We start from the raw sequence: 24,681 nt of genomic DNA, 5'->3' as shown, positions 1-24,681 counted from the left end.
GTTTCATTCTAGGAAAAAATATAAAAGTAGAGACGAATAAAATACTTTTTTCTTGGATTTCCAGAAAATCATGACAATTGAATACTTCAAGTTTATTGTCTAATTCATGTTCGAATAATTTGTGACACAATATATATATATATATATATATATATATATATATATATATATATATATATATATATATATATATATATATATATATATATATATATATATATATATATATATATATATATATATATATATATATATATATATATATATATATATATATATATTCTATAATATATTAATAATATACTTTGAAAATAGTATTATATAATGTACTATATTCTATAATACTTTACTAAAACTAATACTATATAGTTTCAGTTAAAATTATCTCATTGATTTTGCGAATTATACAGACACAAATCAAAATAATAGTTTCATTCTAGGAAAAAGTATAAAAGTAGAGACGAATAAAATACTTTTTTCTTGGATTTCCAGAAAATCATGACAATTGAATACTTCAAGTTTATTGTCTAATTCATGTTCGAATAATTTGTGACACAATATATATATATATATATATATATATATATATATATATATATATATATATATATATATATATATATATATATATATATATATATATATATATATATATATATATATATATATATATATATATATATATATATATATATATATATATATATATATATATATATATATATATATATATTCTATAATATATTAATAATATACTTTGAAAATAGTATTATATAATGTACTATATTCTATAATACTTTACTAAAACTAATACTATATAGTTTCAGTTAAAATTATCTCATTGATTTTGCGAATTATACAGACACAAATCAAAATAATAGTTTCATTCTAGGAAAAAGTATAAAAGTAGAGACGAATAAAATACTTTTTTCTTGGATTTCCAGAAAATCATGACAATTGAATACTTCAAGTTTATTGTCTAATTCATGTTCGAATAATTTGTGACACAATATATATATATATATATATATATATATATATATATATATATATATATATATATATATATATATATATATATATATATATATATATATATTCTATAATATATTAATAATATACTTTGAAAATAGTATTATATAATGTACTATATTCTATAATACTTTACTAAAACTAATACTATATAGTTTCAGTTAAAATTATCTCATTGATTTTGCGAATTATACAGACATAAATCAAAATAATAGTTTCATTCTAGGAAAAAGTATAAAAGTAGAGACGAATAAAATACTTTTTTCTTGGATTTCCAGAAAATCATGACAATTGAATACTTCAAGTTTATTGTCTAATTCATGTTCGAATAATTTGTGACACAATATATATATATATATATATATATATATATATATATATATATATATATATATATATATATTCTATAATATATTAATAATATACTTTGAAAATAGTATTATATAATGTACTATATTCTATAATACTTTACTAAAACTAATACTATATAGTTTCAGTTAAAATTATCTCATTCATTTTGCGAATTATACAGACACAAATCAAAATAATAGTTTCATTCTAGGAAAAAGTATAAAAGTAGAGACGAATAAAATACTTTTTTCTTGGATTTCCAGAAAATCATGACAATTGAATACTTCAAGTTTATTGTCTAATTCATGTTCGAATAATTTGTGACACAATATATATATATATATATATATATATATATATATATATATATATATATATATATATATATATATATATATATATATATATATATATATATATATATATATATATATTCTATAATATATTAATAATATACTTTGAAAATAGTATTATATAATGTACTATATTCTATAATACTTTACTAAAACTAATACTATATAGTTTCAGTTAAAATTATCTCATTGATTTTGCGAATTATACAGACACAAATCAAAATAATAGTTTCATTCTAGGAAAAAGTATAAAAGTAGAGACGAATAAAATACTTTTTTCTTGGATTTCCAGAAAATCATGACAATTGAATACTTCAAGTTTATTGTCTAATTCATGTTCGATTAATTTGTGACACAATATATATATATATATATATATATATATATATATATATATATATATATATATATATATATATATATATATATATATATATATATATATATATATATATATATATATATATATATATATATATATATATATATATATATATATATATATATATATATATATATATATATATATATATATATATATATATATATATATATATATATATTCTATAATATATTAATAATATACTTTGAAAATAGTATTATATAATGTACTATATTCTATAATACTTTACTAAAACTAATACTATATAGTTTCAGTTAAAATTATCTCATTGATTTTGCGAATTATACAGACACAAATCAAAATAATAGTTTCATTCTAGGAAAAAGTATAAAAGTAGAGACGAATAAAATACTTTTTTCTTGGATTTCCAGAAAATCATGACAATTGAATACTTCAAGTTTATTGTCTAATTCATGTTCGAATAATTTGTGACACAATATATATATATATATATATATATATATATATATATATATATATATATATATATATTCTATAATATATTAATAATATACTTTGAAAATAGTATTATATAATGTACTATATTCTATAATACTTTACTAAAACTAATACTATATAGTTTCAGTTAAAATTATCTCATTGATTTTGCGAATTATACAGACACAAATCAAAATAATAGTTTCATTCTAGGAAAAAGTATAAAAGTAGAGACGAATAAAATACTTTTTTCTTGGATTTCCAGAAAATCATGACAATTGAATACTTCAAGTTTATTGTCTAATTCATGTTCGAATAATTTGTGACACAATTTTTTTGTCTAGTATAAATTAATGAGCTATAACAATTTAAAAAATGTGTACAGATCATAAAATATAGGTCAGTAGTTTATATTTAGTAAAATTTCCACGAAAAGCAAATTTGCTCTGATTATAAAAAAGCACCGCTAATTCCCATACGCATACATTCCTTCAATTGTTAATCTTTAGGTAAAGTATTGTTTTTTTCTTTCTATATTTTTTAATGAAATATTTTCACTAGTATAATCCTATTTTAGGTTCAATTTGTTTTACTTTTTACAATATTATAACATATTTCTGAGTGAGAAACTTATTTTTCTCTGAAATAAAAAAAATCGCAAAGGCCTCCACCCCTGTTTTAAGTGTTGTATATGTCACATTTTGGTTTGTTTGACAAAAACTATAAGGATACGAAACTTAGAATTAAGAAGCTATGCAGTAAAATAATATACGGTGTAACATGGAATAAAAAAAAATAATTTCCGATTATTAAATCGGAAATTATTAACTATTAAACTTTTAGAGGAAAATATCCTGCGGACAGCCCGTAAAAAAGTAACTAAAAGTCCATTTGACGTGCTAAAAATTTTTTTTATTTATGAACTAAAAACAATTTATTTTTAAAAAATATCCATTCTTTTAAGTTATTGCAAATTATATGGTTATTTTTTCACCATTTTCCTCTCACTTACTTCGCTTTAAATGACAACTATTAATCCATTTTTCTAGAAAATTTTATTTATCTGCCCCGAGATCTTTATTTTATATGCTCGTGCTCGTGTCTGTGTAGAAGTAATAAAAAGATAATGGAAGAGATTAGATGTGGTCATATATTACAACTTAGCATATTTATAGAATTTTTTAAAAATTAAGAAGAGTTATTGACAAATTCAAAATATAAGGTTATTAAAGAGTTCAAGTGAGAATAAAGCCACTTCCTTTTTGAATTGATATAATTAAATAAATTTATAGATATATGGAGTAAGCTATTTTTCTCCTTTTTTCCTTCTTATTGTGTCACTCATTTTGTGTTCCTAAGTTTAGTTTGTTTTCGTGTACTGCAACTATATATTATTAATAAAACAATTTTTGCTGTTTTGGGGGGAAAAAAATTCCGACAAATATGTCGACCTGGAAAAAAAAGTGAATGGGAAGTGTTCACGAATTTTGGTGAGCAGACCAAACATAAGCAATAGTTTCCTTCTTTCCTCAAAAGAAAAAGAAAGAAAGAAAGCAGAATTTTAATAATAATACAAAATGGAGATTTTTACAATATTATAAAAAATGTACTAGTGCTATAATGATTTAAGTATATAGTAAAATTGTGCTCAGAATTGCCTTACGATTTATTTCGAGCACCAGAAATGCTTTTTTCCTTAAGTAAGGTGTTTATTTTTGTAAAACATTAATTTTAGTCCAATTAAATATCATATGCTAATTTTCCCTATAAATGTTATTTAAAACTGAATAAAACTTTTAATTTCTGCCAGACATGAACATAAACAATATCCTCTGGTATATAGCTATCTAAGGAAAATAATAGTATTGTATATAGAAGTAAGTAAACGTTCATTAGTTTCCTTTCGCAGCATATTTTTAAAAAATATAAAATAATTCCTTCAGATCTGTAAAATAGCATTATATTTTGTAAATCTGTCGCATTCAGCAAATATAAGTTAACATTTTTGTTTAATATTTTTTTTCCTTTTTTTTGCAATGTTCAAAAATTCATAAGAAATGTTTCTTATGATCAAAAATATATTTTTGACAAAAAAATTACATTTTTGTTTAAAAACACTTTTTTTATTATTTAGTTTAAATTAAAGGCTTTAAATAATTGTGAGTACAAGTAAGAAACTACAAGAGATCAGTTTATGAATTACTCATAAACATAGCTCTTCAAGATAATCTTTGTTCATCCCAATCAATAATCACAGAAAAATATTTATAGTGCCAGGCAATTAAACTTAAATGGTATATGCTAACACACTCTCTATAATCATCAGACATTGTACCCTCCAACTATTACTTGTTTAATTACTTCCGTTCTTACAAGAAATGCAAAATTAAAAAAATCGGATCCCTCCTAACAAACCAGTTCACTCTATTCGAAAAACATGGAAAAGATATTTGCAGCGTCAGTTAATCATACTAGGAATATCGTAAATGGTATTACCTACGACACCCTTTGTAATCTCCAATTATTGTCCCCTCCAATTACTACTTGTAGCAATAACTTATTCAATTATTCCTTATACTACTTCTACGAACCACCCCTTCTGCCAAAAATATTATGCTTAAAAAAGCACACGGAAAAGCTCAATTCTCATGAAACATTCTTTGATACTTAGTTATATCTCAAAAATGAAAATAATATTTTTAAATTATTAAATTCTCAACTACAATAATGTTTTTCTTATTTTAACTAATAAATCCATTATTATTTTAATATTCTCAGATTCTAATTAAACATTTCATTTTCGTTTATAGTTAAGAGGAGTTCTAAGAGTTTTCTTGTACAAATAAAAATGAAACTATCAACTGCTCTATTTTTGATGACTCTCATAGTTGTTGCTTCAGGTAAACTGAAATACTATTTTGTTATCACAATTGGTTCTTTTTAAAGAATTTTTCAAGATTTATTTTCTTAAAGGCATGATTTAGCAGAGAATTTTTTTTCAAGATTCTGAAAAAATCTTTCGATTACTTTATTATTGTTCAAAAATTATTCTTTATTATATCATTTTTAAGTTTCATGCTTGTGTACAGTACTCTAAAAAAGAGAATACAGTAATAACCTTTGAATTAATGAAAGGAATTTTACGCAAAAGAACCTAAGTGTTGGAAGACCTAACCGGGTAAAATATTTGTACCCATGATATTTTAAGTTACGGAATCAGGCACATAAACGTACTTTTTTTAATCTTGCATGCACTATTTTACGCAGATTTGAGTTTTTAGTTTTTATTGAGTTTTTAGTATTTATATGTGGCTGCAATGTGGAAAATATATTCCAACGTTTTAGGTAGTCGTGTTGTCAAAAGTTTGGACCCCTTAATATTAATTACACCTTTCTCCGTATTTCACTATATTTTTGAAGAAGCGAATCATAATATTTTTGCTAGCAATAATAAAATATTTTCATCGGAAGAAAATTTAATATGAAAAAGTATTTTTTTATTATTTATATTAGTTATGGTCAAAAAATTTTAAATTGTAAGTTCCATTTTATATAGGTAAAATTATATAGGTAAAATTATATAGGTTTAGGTCCAAAATTGGGAGGAATAGGTAGAATAATTTTGGAAAGAATGCAATTTTTATATTAGACTTCCTTAAGAAGGAGAAATAAACAAAAAGTAAAATTAACATGAAGAGGCCTAAATATTTTCTCATTCTCCTGCCTTAACTATTAGATCCATAATATCTGCATTATCAGTACGCTTCATACTCAGAGGCTCGAGAATCCAATTATTTTGAAGAAAAAAATAGTATGCTTATTTTCGCTCTGTTTTCCGTCATATTACGTGAAAATAATACGTGAATCCAGTAGTAAATTTGTTTTATTTCATTAATTTAGTTATTCATTAATTTAATCCTATATATATTCACTTATCTTTTCATTTGTTTATTTTGATATTCTACCCATGCCAAGCGATGATGTAAGTAAATTATGTGTATTCAGTTTTGAGAAATCAGTACATGAGAGGTTTGTTTTAAATTAAGTAATTCTACCTTAAAAATTATAAAATTTGATCTTAAGCATTTAACTTGTTTGGATGGCTATCTATACATCTTTCTCACTGTCACTGAAAGCGCTAACATAAAAATGTTTTAATGTCATACTCGTATGAACTTTCTATTGGCATTTTTATTAATTAAAAACACTGACTATTTATATTTTTCTTTCATATGATCAAAACAGAATAAATAACAAGAAAAAGTAATAAAATTTACTAAAACATTTTTCAGAAATTTTAATGTTCAGAGAATAGGATCGTAAGAAATAAAGAAAATAAGGAAGTATAACAATTGAAAATGTCTTGCATCATTTATTTCTATTGTCAGGTTACAAAAACAATTTCAGACAAAACAAAGAAAAAAAATACCTTTGCAAAATAATAGTGAACAATTAAAAAAAATTAGTCTACAGTAAAGTCCAATATATCTCATTTGTGTCTAGCCTACCAATATTTCTACCAAAAAGATACAGCATTAAGTGCAGGACAACTTATATAATTAATGTTTGTAAAGTTTTTTATACTCAATTATGCCTGTTTTTAAACTATAATAAAAAATAATTTAATAGTTTTCAACATCAACGCTTAACCTTAGCTTTTGCTTAAAGTTAAAACAGCACCTAGAAAAAAAATGTCCGTGTTCTTTCCTGGCCTTATGGAAACACAAGAACAATAATTTTAAAAACCACAATTTCCGGTAGACTGTTACCATATGAACGGAGATATACCAAATAAATAGTTTAAATGATACGTTTAATACTGTATATCTGGCATTTTATAATCAAAAATCCTCAGAAATGTCATTACCTTACAGTAAGGTACCTTTCGAAAAATGTTTCTTCGGGAATAAATAATTCAGAATATCACGCTTCTGGTAAACTAAACGCATTATCCAAAAGGTATACATACAAAAATAATCGTAACGAAGAATTTAAATTACTTATTTGGTATAAATTTCTAGCTAAGTTCATTTTATATAAAATCATTAAAGATTCTCCGGTTTCAAAAGAATTGATTTAAGAATTAACTTTACTAGTGATAACTTCACTAGTTAACTTCACTAGTCAAGTTAATTCTTAAATCTGTTCTTCCGAAACTGGAGAACCTTTGACGACTTTATAAATAAACTAAATCTAGCTAAAAATTTATACCAAATAAGTAATTTAAATTCTTTTACGTCAATGATGAAATATTAAAATTTCAATGCTATATTGTTGAAAAGTTCAGAGCATGTTAAACTATAAGATCTCTTGAATTCGCTGCTAACATAATACGCAATTAAATAATATTTTCTAATTCTTAATTTCACTATTGTGGTTCAATTTGAACGAAAAAATGGTGTGATTTTAGATTTTATTAAGGCTGGAAAAAATCTGCACCGTATTTTATGAATGTAGCGATATTAAGTTTAACATTAAACTGATTTATTTGAGATTCTTGAAAAGGATGTAATAAATTTGAGCTATCATTTATCAAACATAATTTATAATTTTCTAATTAATTTTTATTTAATTCTTTGAAAAAAATTCAAGCTCTTATTAAATTATTTGTATAAAAACTTCTTCCAGTTGCCGTCATTGAAGTGGAGGCGGATCACGGATGCCCTCATCGTGATCACGAATGTTATCATCATTGTCATGGACATGGAGAATGCTATAAACACCACTGCATTTGCCGTTATGATAAAAAGTGATGTCCCCCATTGATTCAGTACCAGTATGGGGGCAACGCATCACTTACCTCTGGATGTTGCAAATCGAGGATTTCAGAAAAAGCTATAATACAGATTATTAATGAATGGTATTAAAAATAATTCAAAAACTATTACTACTTGTACATGAAAATCTGAAAATAAAAAAACTTGATATGCAAGACATTCGTTTTTGTTTCGAGATATAATTTTTTTTCCGGAAAAAACAAAGTATTTTTTTTCAAAACCGAAACACATAATTAAGTTCCGTGGTATGTAAATTTTATCAGTTTAAATGTTTTTCATTATTTTTCTTGAAATTCATTTTAAGAACTTTTAAAACTGAGAAGTTTCTGAAGGTGAATCATGAAATTCATCTTTAAAAACTTATTACTTTAAACTTATTATTTAGAAACTTATTACTTATTAACTTTAAAACTCAGCTTAATACTATTAAATTCCACTAAAGAAAAAAGCTTATACCGAGATTAGATGCATTTTCTCCATTCATGAATTATTTTCGCCAATTTTGGCGTACGTGATTATTTACAATTTTACCTCACGTGATGCTGAACATTTAGAAAAAACAGAAGTAAAAGTTATAAAATAAACGTATGTTTTTATAGTAAAGATAGTTATATTCTCATACGAAAATTTACATAATTCTCTCAATTGTATTATAATATTTAACTTATATTTCCTTTGTTTCTGTTAAATTAAAATCGAATTCATGTTAATATTCTCTCTGTGCTGTGTGAATGCTAAATTAATAAATTAATTTTAAGAAATACCGTGCATTTGCATCTTAAATTAATGATTTTTACTTTATATTATATCGTAAAAATAACTTTACCGACTCTAATATGTTTCATATATTACTATAATTACTGTTATTGATCAGTGTTATTGAACTATCATATTCATTTAATGTTATTAAATTGGAAACTTTACACCAAATAGTGTAAAATAACTCTGACACGTTAAAAATCTGTAAAGTGATTTTTACGATGCAATACAGAGAGAGAATCATTAACTTAGGATGCATCTTTTCAATATTTCGTAAAATAAAACTATTTGTTATTCAAGCATACGCACAGTACAAATGGAATATTAATGTAAATTCAAACTAGTAAAACCGAAATAGATAATAAATTAAATATTATAAAACTATTTAAAGTAAAATCATTTATTACAAATCATTTAATTTTCCTGATGATAGATTTATGTAAATGTCTTTATGTGATATTTATTCAGTGCATATAAGGAAGGCATATTTGGTGGCATACGAGCTGAGACGAAGCTGATTTTAAAAATTACTACGATGAAATTGATTTTCAATTACAAGACTACAATTAACGATACGTTAAAATGTCCAAAAATTAAAACGAGCTTTATCTGTACATGGGGTTTATGTTTATTTTACACATTTCTGAGGTAATATTTCATATGATTTAACTCACAATTTCCGAATTAGTAATTTGGGTAAGAAAATAAGCTTATCCTATCTTCCTAGATTCTTCAAATAATCCGAAAATAAAAGCGAGTTTACTGACTTTATCTTTATATAACCTTTATCTTTATTCAACAATTATCTTTATTTAACCTTCATCTTTATTTAACCTTTATCTTCATTCAAAAATAATCTTTATGTAACATTTATCTTTATATAGGCTTTATCTTTATGCCGGTTTTATCTGTATCTATCTAATGCAGTCTATCTTTAGTTAATGTTTTTTTAATCGCAGTTTATGTTCTGTTTTTGTTAATCTTGTCTTCAGAGGTAAATTTTTACTCTTTAAGGAAATGTGTATGTAAAAGACAACACTCAGGGAAATAAAATTTTTCTTTCTCCTCAATGAATAGCCTATAATTATAAATATTATAATAAAAAAATATTACTACAAAAATTATTAAAATAAAAAATTGTTATAATGAAGAAATATTATAATAAAAAAAATATTGTAATAAATAAGTATTATAATAAATATTATAATAAATATATTATAATAATATAATAAAATATATTTTAGAAGGAAACAATTATTATCTAAAAGCTACTAACTATTTGGATGAGCTTCCAAACTATTTCTGAAATATTACGTTTAAAATATTACACTTCAGAATATTTTTTATGTATTTTTGGGAAGTATTCTCTTTAACACTTCAATTTCTTTGCGAATGTTAAGATTATACGAAAGTGTTTTAAAAGAAGCATTTTTTATGAATATTAAAGAGTCGCAGCTCTGTCAGTAATAGTAAAAATACTTCGATTGAGCTCTTCGAAATGAGATTAAAACTGCAATCAAATAATGGGTAGTGTGGATAGACTGTCATTGATTTATTTGATTAAAATTAGAAAATTAAAGTAATTTTCACATAATTTTGTTTACATTCGTAATCTATTGAACTATTGTTCTGTTAACTAAATAAATGAAAGCACAATCTATTTATACTCCATAACCATCATAAACAGCATGAAAATGGACGACAAAACCATCAATCAAAATTAAGCGATAGAATTAACCATAAATTTATCATAGAGCTGTCCAGCCTAAACAAAAAATAAGAAATATCAGCGCACAGAAATTTTGACACAAATGAACAATTTATTCCCATTTAAAATATTATGTACCGTGTTCTATTTCCTAAAAATTAAAATTATACATGAAAATTCGAGAAATAAAGAAGTATATTTCTCAGAACGTCTTTCGGATAATTATTAGACATCACTTCACAATCATTGCAAAAATATTTTTTAAAAAATCTGAAAAAGTATTCACTATTTTGTGAGAGTTATATATTTTCCGACCTTAGTGTGTTTTGGACTAAACAAGTTCAATTTTTTTTAAAAATTGAAAAATGCCTACTCTAATTTTAGCACATCACGTATTTTAAACATAAACAAGTTAATTATTTTTAAATTTTTTAAAAACCTATTTTTACTACATATGAGTAATTCAAATTAAATTTATATTCCCTTTTTAATATGACACCAGTTTTAGATGAATTACGCATATAAAATTATTTAATTGTTTACCCGTCTGATAGCGATATATTTTGATTTTAGAGTCTGATAGCGATATGCTTTGATTAGAAGGCTACGAAGTTGAACATTAGTAATCGTAAGCCCAAATATTGGGTCTGCTGTTCAATGACGGATATAAAAAAAATTTATATGCAAGGTGTTTTGAAACAAATTGACGCTCTTTTTTTACAGTGAGAAAAAAAATAAGATCGAAACTACCTGAATGTTGTAATACTTACCTTGTTTCTGGCTCAATGAAAGCACCAGAAAGCTCTGAAATTTTTTACTAAACTGATTTGGTAGAGATTTTGGAAAAATTAACAATAAAGCAGGGTTTTAAACTATGTGATAAAATTTGGTAAATCAAGTAAAGTTTGGTAATTTCATCATGACATCTTAGAGCATCAAATGAAAGTTTTAAATACCGTAAATTTCGATTTTATCAACTAGAATTATGTTTTTGCTTTTTTATTTCAGAAATGTCTTCACCATGCAATACGACAATTTTAAATGATTTTTTTTCTCCAGTCACAAAGTCAATTTTAAACAAACTTTTCTTCAAAAGTAACAATAAATGTTTTTCGACGTGTACGAGCGTTTTCAAATGAATTGAAGCCGTCCCCACCGTTATGTAAGTGATATACAAACTCTAATCTTTCAGTGTTTTGGACTGAACAAGTTATTTAAAAAAAATTCTATAAATGTATTATGATATATATGTAGGTGTTTTCAAACAAATTGATACTCACTTTTTAATATGAAACCGAATTTAAATAAATTTTAATTTGCAATAAATTATAAAAATTTCGCAAAATATGCACTTTTATGTTAGCGATACACCTATTCTGAATCTGTGCATGCGTTGCATTGTAAACAAGTTATTTTTTATTTAAATTTCCTATCAATGTTATTAAACATACATGAGATTTTCAACCAAATTGGCGCTAAAGTTTTAACAAGAAACCATATTGAGATGAATTGCGCGTTACGGTAAAAATTTCGAAAAGTGTCTGCTCTTACGTTAATCATATACATACTTTGAACTTAGCGTGTTTTTGAATAACAAGTTCCGTTTCTAAACTTTCTATAAAAATTTCTCGACATACATATGTATTTTCCAACAAAAATTGTAGCTTCATTTTAACAATGAAACTAGTTTCAAACGACTAAAGTGTTGCTAAAAATTTAAAACTAAATCATGCGAATGTCTTCCCGCAAGTTAGCAATGGACAATGCGTAAAGAAAACGGAACAAAGCTGAATATATTTTGATTTACTGATCGGATTTTCTCATACCGCGACTAAATCTTAATGGTTTGAGATCCTTACCTTAAATATGCTAGTTCATTAGTATAGAGAATTTTCATTGTAGTGTGTAGTAAAATATTCATATTATCAAAACCTCTGTAAAATCTCTTTTAGAAAAATGATGAGTAGTTTTTTCAACTCTCTTGATATTTTATTTTCATAAGTTATAAAAATAAAATTTATGCCATCATATAATCAATCAACTCTCCATTAGAAAATGTCATATGCTCATTCATAATTAAACATTTGAATTTCTGTCATTATTCAGTCAATTGTTTCATTTCCATTCATTATTAAAAAGTGGAATTTGTGCCATTATAGAATCGATTGATTTTCCATTAGAAATTGTCTCCCATTTTCATTTATTATTAAGAATTGGAACTCATACCATCTTAGAATAAGTCAATTCTCTTTAACAATCATGCTTTATTTTCATGTGTTATTGATAATAGAAACTTATGCAATCATGAATATTTAATCAACTCTATTGGAAAAAACAAACTTATATTTAAAAATGTTGTTAATTAACAATGTTAAGAATTGGAATTCATAATAAAAAGAAGAGGACAATAATTTTTGGCAAAATTTTTTCAAAGAAATTATTTTGTGTCATTCAGAACTATTGCCTTAAATTAGTCACTTTACTCTTCGGGATGATAACAAACGCAATCATTTCCATCGCAACGTCCATGTCCAGAACAATGGTAATCACAATCGTGTATTTCGTGAGGACAACCAAGATCTGCAATCACTTCAACGACTGCAACTGGAAGAAAAAAATTAAAGAAAATTTTTTAAGTTACACAACTATTTTTTGTGCGACAATTATTGGATATTTAAACTATGTGTCAGTTCCCCGACGCGAAGCTCTTAGGGCCAGCTGTAAACTGTTCTGGCAAAGTCGTTCGGGAAAAAAGAGAAGAGTACGATATTCTTCTCTTCTCCTTTTATTTTTAACAAACAATTTTGTGTAGAATTCAGACATTCTGAAAACAAAATTTTCATTTTAACGTAAAATAATTTCTATCGTTGAGCATTCTATATCACTTTTTCATTTAAAATATAAATTTAAAAATTTGATAATTTGATTGGTGCATTTCAAGCAGAACAATCAAACCACATTTACTAGGAATGTTTCTTAAATTTGAAAAAAATTGTGAATAGCATTTTAAGATTTTAACTTTCTATTGAAGTTAATTTTTCTGAAAGAAAATATTTAAGATATTAGTTCACCTGTGAATTTTAAATTGAATCAATCGTAAAATTAAACGCTAAACGATTAACAACCATTGAGTGTGAAAAGATAATTTGGAGAAATTTGGAGCGGGCTCCAATAGCTTCAAGTCGCGGAAGGGACCTAATCACTAAACTTTTTATGAACAGGATTTAATGTGTCCGTTTTTCGCTGAACTGAAATTATAAAACAGAAATTGAAAAGGGAAATTTTGCAAAGCTTTTTCCCCTCAAAAAACAAAAAAAAATACTATTTAAGTACCTTAAACTAGAAGCAAAGTTAAAAGCTTAAAACAACATATACCATTTTTTTTCTTATAAAGTTTTATCTGAGCTTTATAACAGAAATATAACCCAGATGTTTTAAAAACTGTTAAACTTTTTTAAGTTGAAAGTTATGAAAACCAAACAGTTTTTCTGCAATGAATAATTAATGAATAATTTTGCTTTGGTTTGTAAGCCTACACAATGAAACGTTGGAATAAATTTTCATATGTTAAAAGAAAACTGGATCACAAACAATTTTCAATCTGAACGGATAAATTTCTTCCTATTCACATTTTGAACCATTTTCATACTAAGTATAGCTGTCGTAGGTTGAAATAGCTCAAAACGTAATATTACATTTATTACTAACTTTCAAAAATGCAGTTTAAAGAAATTGGCATGATATTCACAGAAAATCGTTCTTTTATTTGACAGCAGAACTTTTACTAAACAGACTCAAGTCTAATTAAAATTATGCATTGACTGCACATTTCAAAATATGAATTATAAATTGTTGATTGCCTTTCTTTAATTGCTGCCTTATGTATTATCCAGTCCCTTTGTGGTCTTTTAAACATTTCACATTAAATTTTCATTTATCTATTCATTTTGGTACAGTTACAGAAAAGGATTTTAGGAAAAAAAAAACACGTATATAGCATCAAAAAGCAAAGGAATTAGCTATTTGATTAGAGTTTTAAGTACTCACCGCCTTCAGCATATACTTCAAAATTCCTAGTCAAAAATGAAATTAAAAAGTATTCATATATCTAATGTTAGACAAGAATTAATAGAACAAATATTAATAGAATTAATAGAACGTTGGACGAGAATAATAATGAGGACGAGAATTAATATTTGAACCAGAAAAAAAATTTATCAAACTTCGTAAAATAATTTATTAAAAATATGTTTTTCAACGCATGAAAACCTGTTTGATTGCCGGAGAAAAGCAAAAGGAGAAAAATGTAGTTTTCAAAATCTTCAATTATAATACGCATAGAAAATTTCTTTTGATGTTTCAAACTCACAAGCCTCAAGATTAATTCATCGAAATTTGATAGCATCTTTTTTCTTAATTTAAGTTTAATAATGCGATCCTTCCTTTTAGGCAAGGATTTTAATAATATAGAGTGCTTCGTAAAGGCCACCCTTAGTATGTTATTTTAGAGTCTTAATCAAAAATACAAGCAAAAAAGCATGCTCACTTAAGGTCCCAAATTTATATTAAGGAAATAAAAAATAAAAAAAAATAAAGTGAAACTCTATCGGAATCTGAGAAATTACAGTCAAGGCTGTCGATTAGGTTCAAAACAGGTTTAATTGGGGTTAAAACTTGAAGGTGTTTCTGATAAAGTTATTTTAAAGGTGTGAAAGTTTCACGACTCCTCTCGGTAATTTTTATTTTTTGCTCGGTAATTTTTACCAAAGCACGTTAAAATTAACAATAAAATTAGTTTTTATTATACGTGTTAAAACTTTATAATTTATCATGATACTTTAGAACATGGGAAATTTATTTCTTTGGGTAAATTTACTTTTCAGTTTCGTACTTTTTACTAAACATGTCGTAACACGAAATATAGTTATAAAATCAAAATACCTCGTAAACGATTACCATATGAACAGAAACTACATATTATGGTTTTATTAACCAAAATCAAGGTGTTTTTTACCATACGAAATTTTAACAAAACTTTTTTTCCCTTCGTAATGTTTATATACTTCTCCTTATTATTTTTCATGAAAATAAATACTTAAAAACAATAATTTCTGGAAAAATTAAATTAAAATTTTTTTCATGCAAATAATTATCATAAATAACAAATGTAACACTAACTATATTATATGTAAGATAACAATTCGATGTAAATTATCGAGACAAAAAATTTGTCAAATCATAAAAAATCACAAAAGTCGTCATTTAATATCGTGTAACTTCGCGTCTGAACATAATAACAGCAAAGAAGTGAGTCTGCAAGGTTTTTCAGGAACGTCACATCCTAGTCATTAAAAAACGTCAATAAGACACTCATTGACGATTTTGTTTCGAAAATCCTGTGAATTGCGGGGACTCAGATCTTGGTGTTTTAGCATGTTCCAACGTGTCTCTTACAGTTTGCACTGGATTAAGATCCGATGATTTTTTTCCGGCAAATCGTAAGAATGAGGTGCATGAGTATCAATAAAACCAATCACCAATTCATCTGAGCCGATGAGAGCTATTGTTATCTTGAAGAAAGTGGTATCAACAGCAAACTCACTTTTGAAGAGATTGACTGAAAAGCAATCATACAGAATAATTCATATAAATGGTCACCTCTGTGAGCGAACCTAATTTGTAATAAAAAAAACACCAAATCTCCGCATACCCACTTTCAGCTTCAACTTGGCATCACAATTGGGGATTTCTATTTTCTCAAATGAGCTTAAGAGTTATTATTTACGACTAAGATGACATTTCAACATACCTGAAATAACAATCAAGAGAGTCATCAGAATAAGAGCAGTTGACAATTTCATTTCTTGGAGATTGAAGTTCTATTGTAAACTGTAATTAAAATAAATAAATGATTACTTAAATAACAATTTAAGAATGAAGCGTAATAAGAGTAAAAATTACGAGATTTTGCAATAAACTTATGGCCTTTCTGCTCTTTTTTATTGATATCCAGAATTAAATACTTCGAAACAACTATTACCAACTTTCAAATTATTGTAAATAATAATCTTAAATAATATTTTTTCAATAAAACCAAATAATAAATAATTATTTCGATTTTATTATAGTAAAAAAATACTATGACAATTTCCAATGATTTCTAAAATATCAAATACTAGCAAAATCATACCTAATTAAAGAAATGCACATTTTAATTTTAAGAGAATAGCACTAATTCGTCAGAACAGTATGTTCTGTAACTTGTTTTAAATGTTTTATAAAGTTTAAATATTTTTTGTGTAGAAATCATGCTGTTTTTTGCTTTAAAAAAAGCCATAAAATATATGAAATTCTGATTTAACGAGTTAAAGAGAATTTGATAGATTTTTCTTTTGAATGGTTTAACTGTTTTATGTCTTAACTCTGTTGAGAGTCACGTGATAAATAGCTTTTTTTTATTAACCAAATACGACCAAATTTTCCATTGTCTGCTGATAACAGCGACTTTTCATACTCAAATTTCAAAAAATTTAAATTAATAATTTTTAAAATTGGTATATATTTACAACATATTCGAAACAATAAAAAAGAAATGTGTTCATCTCGAAATTTTCTTTTTATATTTGACAAACTACTGTTTTACAATTGCATTCAAATCTATAGCATAGTTATTAAGCTCATTCTACACTTGAAAATGTATACTTTAATATCATTGTTAGTGTTTGCATTACACTGAACTTTTCAATATTAATGGGAACGTGCATAAAATTTATTTTCATTTACAAGAAAAGAGTTTTCAAATTACAATTTATGCACAGTAAAAGTTTTCATTTAGTTATATTTACTAAAAATTTAATTGATCCTTATTTTTAACAAAATAAAATTCGACTTTATTTATTTATATCATACATTTGTGTACACATTCTATAAAAAAATTAGAATAGCATCCTCAATCGCATTATTTTAAACCAACATATTGTTTGTGTTATTTTTAGTGCTTAAAATCTGTTTTACATAAGTATTCGTTTAAAACTATGTTCGAAAATAAAATTTTAAATAAATAGCAAAATTTAAAACGTTTTTAAAGATAAACTTTCAAATAAAAATATGAAAACTAAAGAAACAGTATTTACCAGTCGGATTAAAACAAGCTGTTGAAATGCACACTTGCAATAAAGTTAAGTGCTATTTCTAATTGAAACAAAAATATCAAATGAAATTACCTGAAAATATTAATCTTTATCATTCATTTCTTCGCTAGATTTTGAAGTTTACTTTTTTCTTACATAAAACATTTGTATCACATATGCTCACTTTTCAAGGACAGCATTAATCACATATTTGTGCCTCTGTGATATAAAAGCAGATTTATCTGGCTGACTTTCTAGAGAGAAAAAATTTTATTATCCACAATAAACAAAAAATATATGTATCTTTACAACCTTTTTGTGTCCATGAGTTATTTATTAACGATTGTTTTAACTTGCTGTTTTCTGTTTTTCTATTTCACTTTTCAATTCTTTTCTGCTATTTATTCGTTTTTGAAAACTACTTAAAATGAAAGAAACTAATCCGGATGTGGTGACTTTCCTTACTTTATTATCACCTTATTTTATCTTATAAGTATCATTGCTATAAAAACATTACATTTTATGATATACAGTTTCATTTACCTTTTTGTAATTATTAAAAGATAATGCGATGCTTAAAAGAGATTTTTATAAAAGAGTACAAGTACTTTTCAAAGATTATAATTCTTGTTATATCATAACTAGAATAATATATAATTTTATCAGTTGCATAATTATATCATAAAATACTTGTATGAATTTCTTGTAACAAATTTTACATTGTAATATTGAATTAGGAGTTCTACCCCTTTCTCGCTGCTCTCGCAAACCACCGGAACTGTTTTTGTAGTACTTCTTTTTGGGTTTTTTTTTTAATTTAAAAGGTATATAATCTAAATTGATAGCCATCGAAATACACGTGGTTCAAAAGGCGAGCCATTTAAAATTGTGAATATCAAAATCTCAGTGAAACTTCTTTCAGAAGAATGATGAGTAGTTTTTGAGAACTCTTGATGTTTTACAATGATGTTATAAAAGTAAAATTTACGTCATCATAGAGTTAATCAACTCTCCAATAGAAAATTTAATACATTCATTCATAATTAAAAATGTGAATTTATGTCATAATTCAGTCAATTAACTCTCCAATAAACATTGCCCTTCATTTTCATTCATTATTAAAAAGTGGAATTTATGCCATTATAGCATCAATTGAATTTCCATGAGAAATTGTCTTCCATTTTCATTTATTATTAGAAATTGGAACTCATACCATCTTAGAATCAGCAACTATCATAACAATCGTCTTTTACTTTTATACGATATTGAAAATCGGAACTTACGTAATCATGGATATTTAATCGACTCTATTTATAAAAACAGACTTATATTTTCATATGTTGTTAATTAATAATGCTGAAAATTGGAATTTAGAATAAAAAGAAAAAAACAAAGGAAAATGTTTTTATTTTTGGCAAAATTTTTTCAAACAAATTATTTTGTGTCATTTAGAGCTATTGCATAACATTGGTCACTTTACTCTTCGGAATGATAACAAACGCAATCATTTCCATCGCAACGTCCATGTCCGGAACAATGGTAATTACATTCATGTATTACATGAGGACATAAAAAATCTGCACCTATATCAATGACTGCAACTGGAAGACAAACAAAATAAAGAAAATTTGTTAGGTTACACAAAAAAAAATTTTTGTGCGGCAATTATTTGATATCTAAACAATGTGTCAGTTCCCCGACACAAAGCTCTAAGATCCAGCTATAAACTGTTATGGCAAAAATATTAGGAAAAAAAACGAGAAAATTTAATCAGTTTTCATTTGAAGAGAAGAGTAAAATATTCTTCACTTCTCTTTTTATTATAAACAAACAATTTTGAGGAGATATCAAATATTTTGAATAGATATCAAATATTTCGAATAGATATCAAATATTTTGAATAGATTTCAAATATTTTGAAAACAAAATTTACATTTAACCTCAAAATAATTTCTATCGTTGAGCATTCTATATCATTTTATATCACTTTTTCATTTAAAATATAAATTTAGAAATTGAGAATTTGATTGGTGCATTTCAAGTAGAACGATCAAACCATATTTACTAAGAATGTTTCTCAAATTTGAAAAAACTGCTAATAGCATTTTAAGATTTTAACTTGTTATTGGAGTTTATTATCCCAAAAAAAAATACTTAAGATGTTAGTTCACCTGTAAATTATAAATTGAATCAATCGTAAAGTTAAGCGCTAAACGATTAACAACCATTAACGGTCAAACGATAAACTTCTCGAAAGTTGAAGAAATTTGAAGCGAGCACCAATAGCTTCAAGTCATGGAAGGGAACCAATCACTAAACTTTTTATGAAGGGAATTTAATGTTTCCATTTTTTGCTAAACTTAGATTATAGTACTGAAATCGATTAGAGGAATTTTTCAAATCTCTTCCAAAAAAAAAAAAAAGCTACAATTTAAATACCTTAAACTAGAAGAAAAGTAATAGTTTTAAACAACTTATGCCCTTTTTTCTTATAAAGTTTTATCTGAGCTTTATAACAGAAATATAGCTGACATTTTAAAAACTATTAAACTTTTTTAAGTTGAAAGTTACGAAAATCAATTACTTATTTTGCGATGAATAATTAATAAATAATTTTACTTTGGTTTGTTTTCCTACACAATGAAACGTAGTAAAATTTTTTCTAAAGTTAAAAGAAAACTAGATAATGGGAAAACTAGACAAGCAATTTTCATTCTAAACGGAGATATTTCTTCATTTTTACATTTTGAACCATTTTCATACTAAGTATAGCTATCTTTGGTTAAAAGAGGCCGAAACGGAACATAACATTTATGAAAACTTTCAAAGACACGCAAAAGTTTAAAAAAATTGGCCTGCTATTCAATTGTTCTTTTATTTGAAGGCAGAAGCTTTACTGAACAGGCTCAAGTCTAATTAAAATTATTCATTGATTGCACATTTTAAGATATCTATTGTATTATAAATTGTTGATTGTCTTTTTTTAATTGCTATTTTATGCATTGTCCAGTTCCTTTATTGTGTTTTAAGCATTTGGCATTAAAATTTAATTTATCTATTTATTTTAGTTCAGTTACTGAAAATAATTTTAAGAAAATTAATTCACACATATTGTTGAATGACAAAAGCAAAAAAAAATAGCTCTTTAACTTTTCTATACTCTGATATACTCAGATTCAGCTATGCTCACCGCCTTCAACATATACTTTAAAATTTCTTGTCAAAAATGAAAAGTATACATATATCTAATGTTAGAGAACAACAATTAGTATTTAAACCAGGAAAAAAAATTTATAAAGCATTTTAAAATATTTTATTAAAAATATGTGTTTCATTGCATGAAAACGTGTTTGATTACTGAAGGAAAGTAAAAGGAGAAAAATGTGATTTTCAAAACCTTCAATTTTAATACGCATTGAAAATTTATTTTGATGTTTTAAACTCACATACCTCAAGATTAATTCGTCAAAATTTGAGCATTTTTTTCTTATTTTAAGTTTTACAATGCGATCCTTCCTTGAAGACAAGGGTTTTAAATATATAGAGTGCTCCGTAAATACCATCCTTAATATGTTATTTTAGAATCTTTATTTAAAATGCAAACCAAAAAGCATTAAAGGTCCAAAATTTATATTAAAGCAATAAAAAATATAAAATAAAGTAAAGTTCTATCGAAATCTGAGAAATTACAGTCAAGGCAGTCGATTAGGTTCAAAACAGGTTTAATTGATGTTAAAACTTGAAGGTTTTTCTGATAAAGCTATTTAAAAGGTGTGAAAGTTTCACGACTCCTCTCTGTAATTTTTACCGAAACACGTTAAAATTAACAATAAAATATGTTTTTATTATACGTGATAAAATTTTGTAATTTTATCATGATACCTTAGAACATGTTGTGAAATTTATTTAATTAGGTAAATTTACTTTTCATCTTTATACTTTTTACTAAACGTGTATTAACACGAAATACAGTTATGAAAATCAGAATGTCTGGTAAACCGTTACCATATGAGCAGAAAATACATATTATGGTTTTATTAACCAAAATCAGGTCTTTTTACCAATAATGACAATACCATGCGAAATTTTAACTATATTTTTTTCTCCATGGAATGTTCATCTACCTCATCTTGAAAATATTTTACACATAAATAATTACTTAAAAACTATAATATCTGTAAAAATTAAGTATTTTTTCCATGTGTCATTCAAATAGTTATCATAAACAGTTAATGTAACACTATCTATATTTTAAGTAAGATAACAAAATTAGTTATTGGGACAAAAAATTAGTCCCCTCATAAGAAATCGCAAAAATCGTCATTGAATGTTGCGTAACTTCGAGTAAGAACTTAATAACAGCTCATTTAGAAAAGATGTGAGTCCGTAAAGTTCTTCAGAAATGTCATATCCAGTTTAATGCGACACTCACTGAGGATTTTGCTTCGCAAATCCTCTGAATAGCGGGAACTCAGATTTTGGCGTTTTAGCGTTCCCCAACATGTCTCTTAAGAGTTTCCTCAGGGTTAAGGTCCGATGATTTTTCCCGAAAATCGTAAGATAATGCGGTGAATGAGTACCAATAAAAGCAATCGCCATTTCTTCTGAGCAGATGAGCTTAGCTATTGCTATCTTGAAAAAAAGTGGTATCAACAGCAAACTCAATAATGAAGTGGTTGACTGAAATGCAATCCTTCAGAAAAATTCATATAAATGTTTACCTCTGTGCGCGAACCTAATCTGTAATAAAATATAAAACACCCTCAAATCTCCGCACACCTATTTTCAGCTTCAACTTGGCATCACAATTGGGGATTTGTATTTTCTCAAATGAGCTTATGGGTAAGATAAGATAATCCGACTATTTATGTTAGACTAAGATATTTACGACTAAAGATAACATTTCAACAAACCTGAAACAACAATCAAGAGAGTCATCAGAAAAAGAGCAGTTGACAATTTCATTTTTTGGAGATAGAAATTGGGTTGTGAACTGTAGTTAAAATAAATAAATGATTAATTAAATAACATTTTCTGAATGAAGCGTAAGAAGTAAAAAAATAACTGGAAAATTACAATATTTTGTATTAGAAGTATAAACTAATGGCTTTTTGCTCTGATTTATTGATATCCAGAATAAAATATTTTGCTAACTTTCTATTACTAACTATTACTAACTTTCAAATTATTGTAAATAGGAATCTTAAATAATATTTTTTTCAATAAAACTTAATAATAAATAATTATTTTGATTTTATGATAATAAAAAAATATTGTAAACTAGGACAATTTCGCCCGATTTCAAAAATATCAAATACAAGCAAACATTATACCTCATTAAAAAAATGCCCATTTTAATTTTTACAAATAGCATTATTTCCTCAAAACAGTATTTTCTATAACTTTCTTTCAATGTATAAGAATAATTTTGAATTTTTTTACAATTTTTTCCATGTTCAATAATTTGGACTAAGTGACGAGATATATGAGATTTTTCGCTTGAATGACCGAAACTGTTTGATATCTTAACTCTGTTGAGAGTCACGTGATAAAGAGTTTTGTTTTGTTTTTTTCATTAACCAAATACGATCAAATTTTCCATTATCTTTTGATAACAGCAACATTTCAAACTCAAATTTTAAAAAATTAAAATTAAATATTTTTTAAATATGTTTATACCATGTGCGAAACAATAAAAAAAGAAATGTGTTCATCTCCAAATTTTCTTCTCATATTTGACAAACTACTCTTTTACAATTGCATTCAAATCTAAAACATAGTTATTATGGTCTTTCTAAAGTTAAAAATGCATATTTTAATATTATTGCACGTGTTTGTATTACATTGCACTTTTCAATATCAATAGGAACGTGCATAAAATGTCTTCTCATATGCAAGAAAAGAGTTAAAATACAATTTATGCACAGTAAAAGTTTTCATTAACTTATATTTACTAAAAATTTAGTAGAATAAGATGCTATTACATTTCCGACACGTATCCTTATTTTTAACGAAATATAATTCTAATTTTATTTTTTATATAGTCTATTTATGAACTTCAAGAAACAAATCAAGAAACACATATTAAGAAACACAAGATCGCATAAGAACAAACACATATTACACACATATTAACAAACGAATTTAGAAACACATATGCTATAGAAAAACATCTTGAAAAATTAGAATATCATCCTCAATCCCGTTATTCTGAACCAATGCATTATTTGAGTTAATTTCAGTGCTTAAACTCTATTTACTTAAGTATTCGTTTAAAATTATGTTCGGAAACAAAATTTTAATTAAATAAAAAAAATTTAAATATTTTTCTAGAGATGAAATAAATTATAAAAGACTAAAGAACTTTAAAAGACTTTTAAATAAAAATATAAAGACTAAAGAAACAATATTTACCAGACAGATTAAAACTAGCTGTTGAAATACACACTTGCAATAAAGTTAAGTGCTACCCATAATTTAAAGAGAAATGCGTGTCATCAAATTATTTCAAAATATAAATCTTTATCATTCATTCCTTCGTTAGATTTTGAAGTTTGCTTTTTCCTTACATAAAATATTTGTATCACATATGCTCACTTTTCAAGGATAACATTAATCATATATTTGTGCCTCTGTAATATAAAAACAAATTTACCTGACTGACTTTCTGGAGAAAAAAAACGAATGTTATTATCCTGAATAAACCAAAAGCTATATGTATCTTTACAGC

The 24,681-nt window shown here is 25.1% G+C and overlaps 2 long non-coding RNA genes across 3 annotated transcripts; one reads left to right on the top strand and one right to left on the bottom strand.

The window, feature by feature from the left end:
* Positions 1-3,022: 3,022 nt before the first annotated feature.
* LOC122272164 (uncharacterized) lies at positions 3,023-8,509 on the top strand. The gene is made up of 3 exons (XR_006226816.3): positions 3,023-3,086; positions 5,388-5,477; positions 8,206-8,509. It is a non-coding gene; the product is annotated as an uncharacterized LOC122272164 (long non-coding RNA).
* Positions 8,510-10,390: 1,881 nt separating this feature from the next.
* Positions 10,391-24,454, bottom strand: LOC147813958 (uncharacterized). Of its 2 annotated transcripts, none has more exons than XR_015432653.1 (4): positions 24,366-24,454; positions 18,045-18,205; positions 16,631-16,710; positions 10,391-13,425 (listed from the first exon to the last, which is right to left on the bottom strand). It is a non-coding gene; the product is annotated as an uncharacterized LOC147813958 (long non-coding RNA). The 2 variants fall into 2 exon arrangements; XR_015432652.1 differs by lacking the exon at positions 24,366-24,454 and adding an exon at positions 22,673-22,772.
* Positions 24,455-24,681: the final 227 nt, after the last annotated feature.

The sequence above is a fragment of the Parasteatoda tepidariorum genome, chromosome 3 (genome assembly GCF_982258835.1).
Source record: "Parasteatoda tepidariorum strain Cologne lab strain chromosome 3, Ptep-v5.0, whole genome shotgun sequence".
Classification (NCBI taxonomy): Eukaryota; Metazoa; Arthropoda; class Arachnida; order Araneae; family Theridiidae; genus Parasteatoda; species Parasteatoda tepidariorum.
Note: the sequence above shows the minus strand (reverse complement) of the source record. Positions and strands in the feature narration are given on the sequence as shown.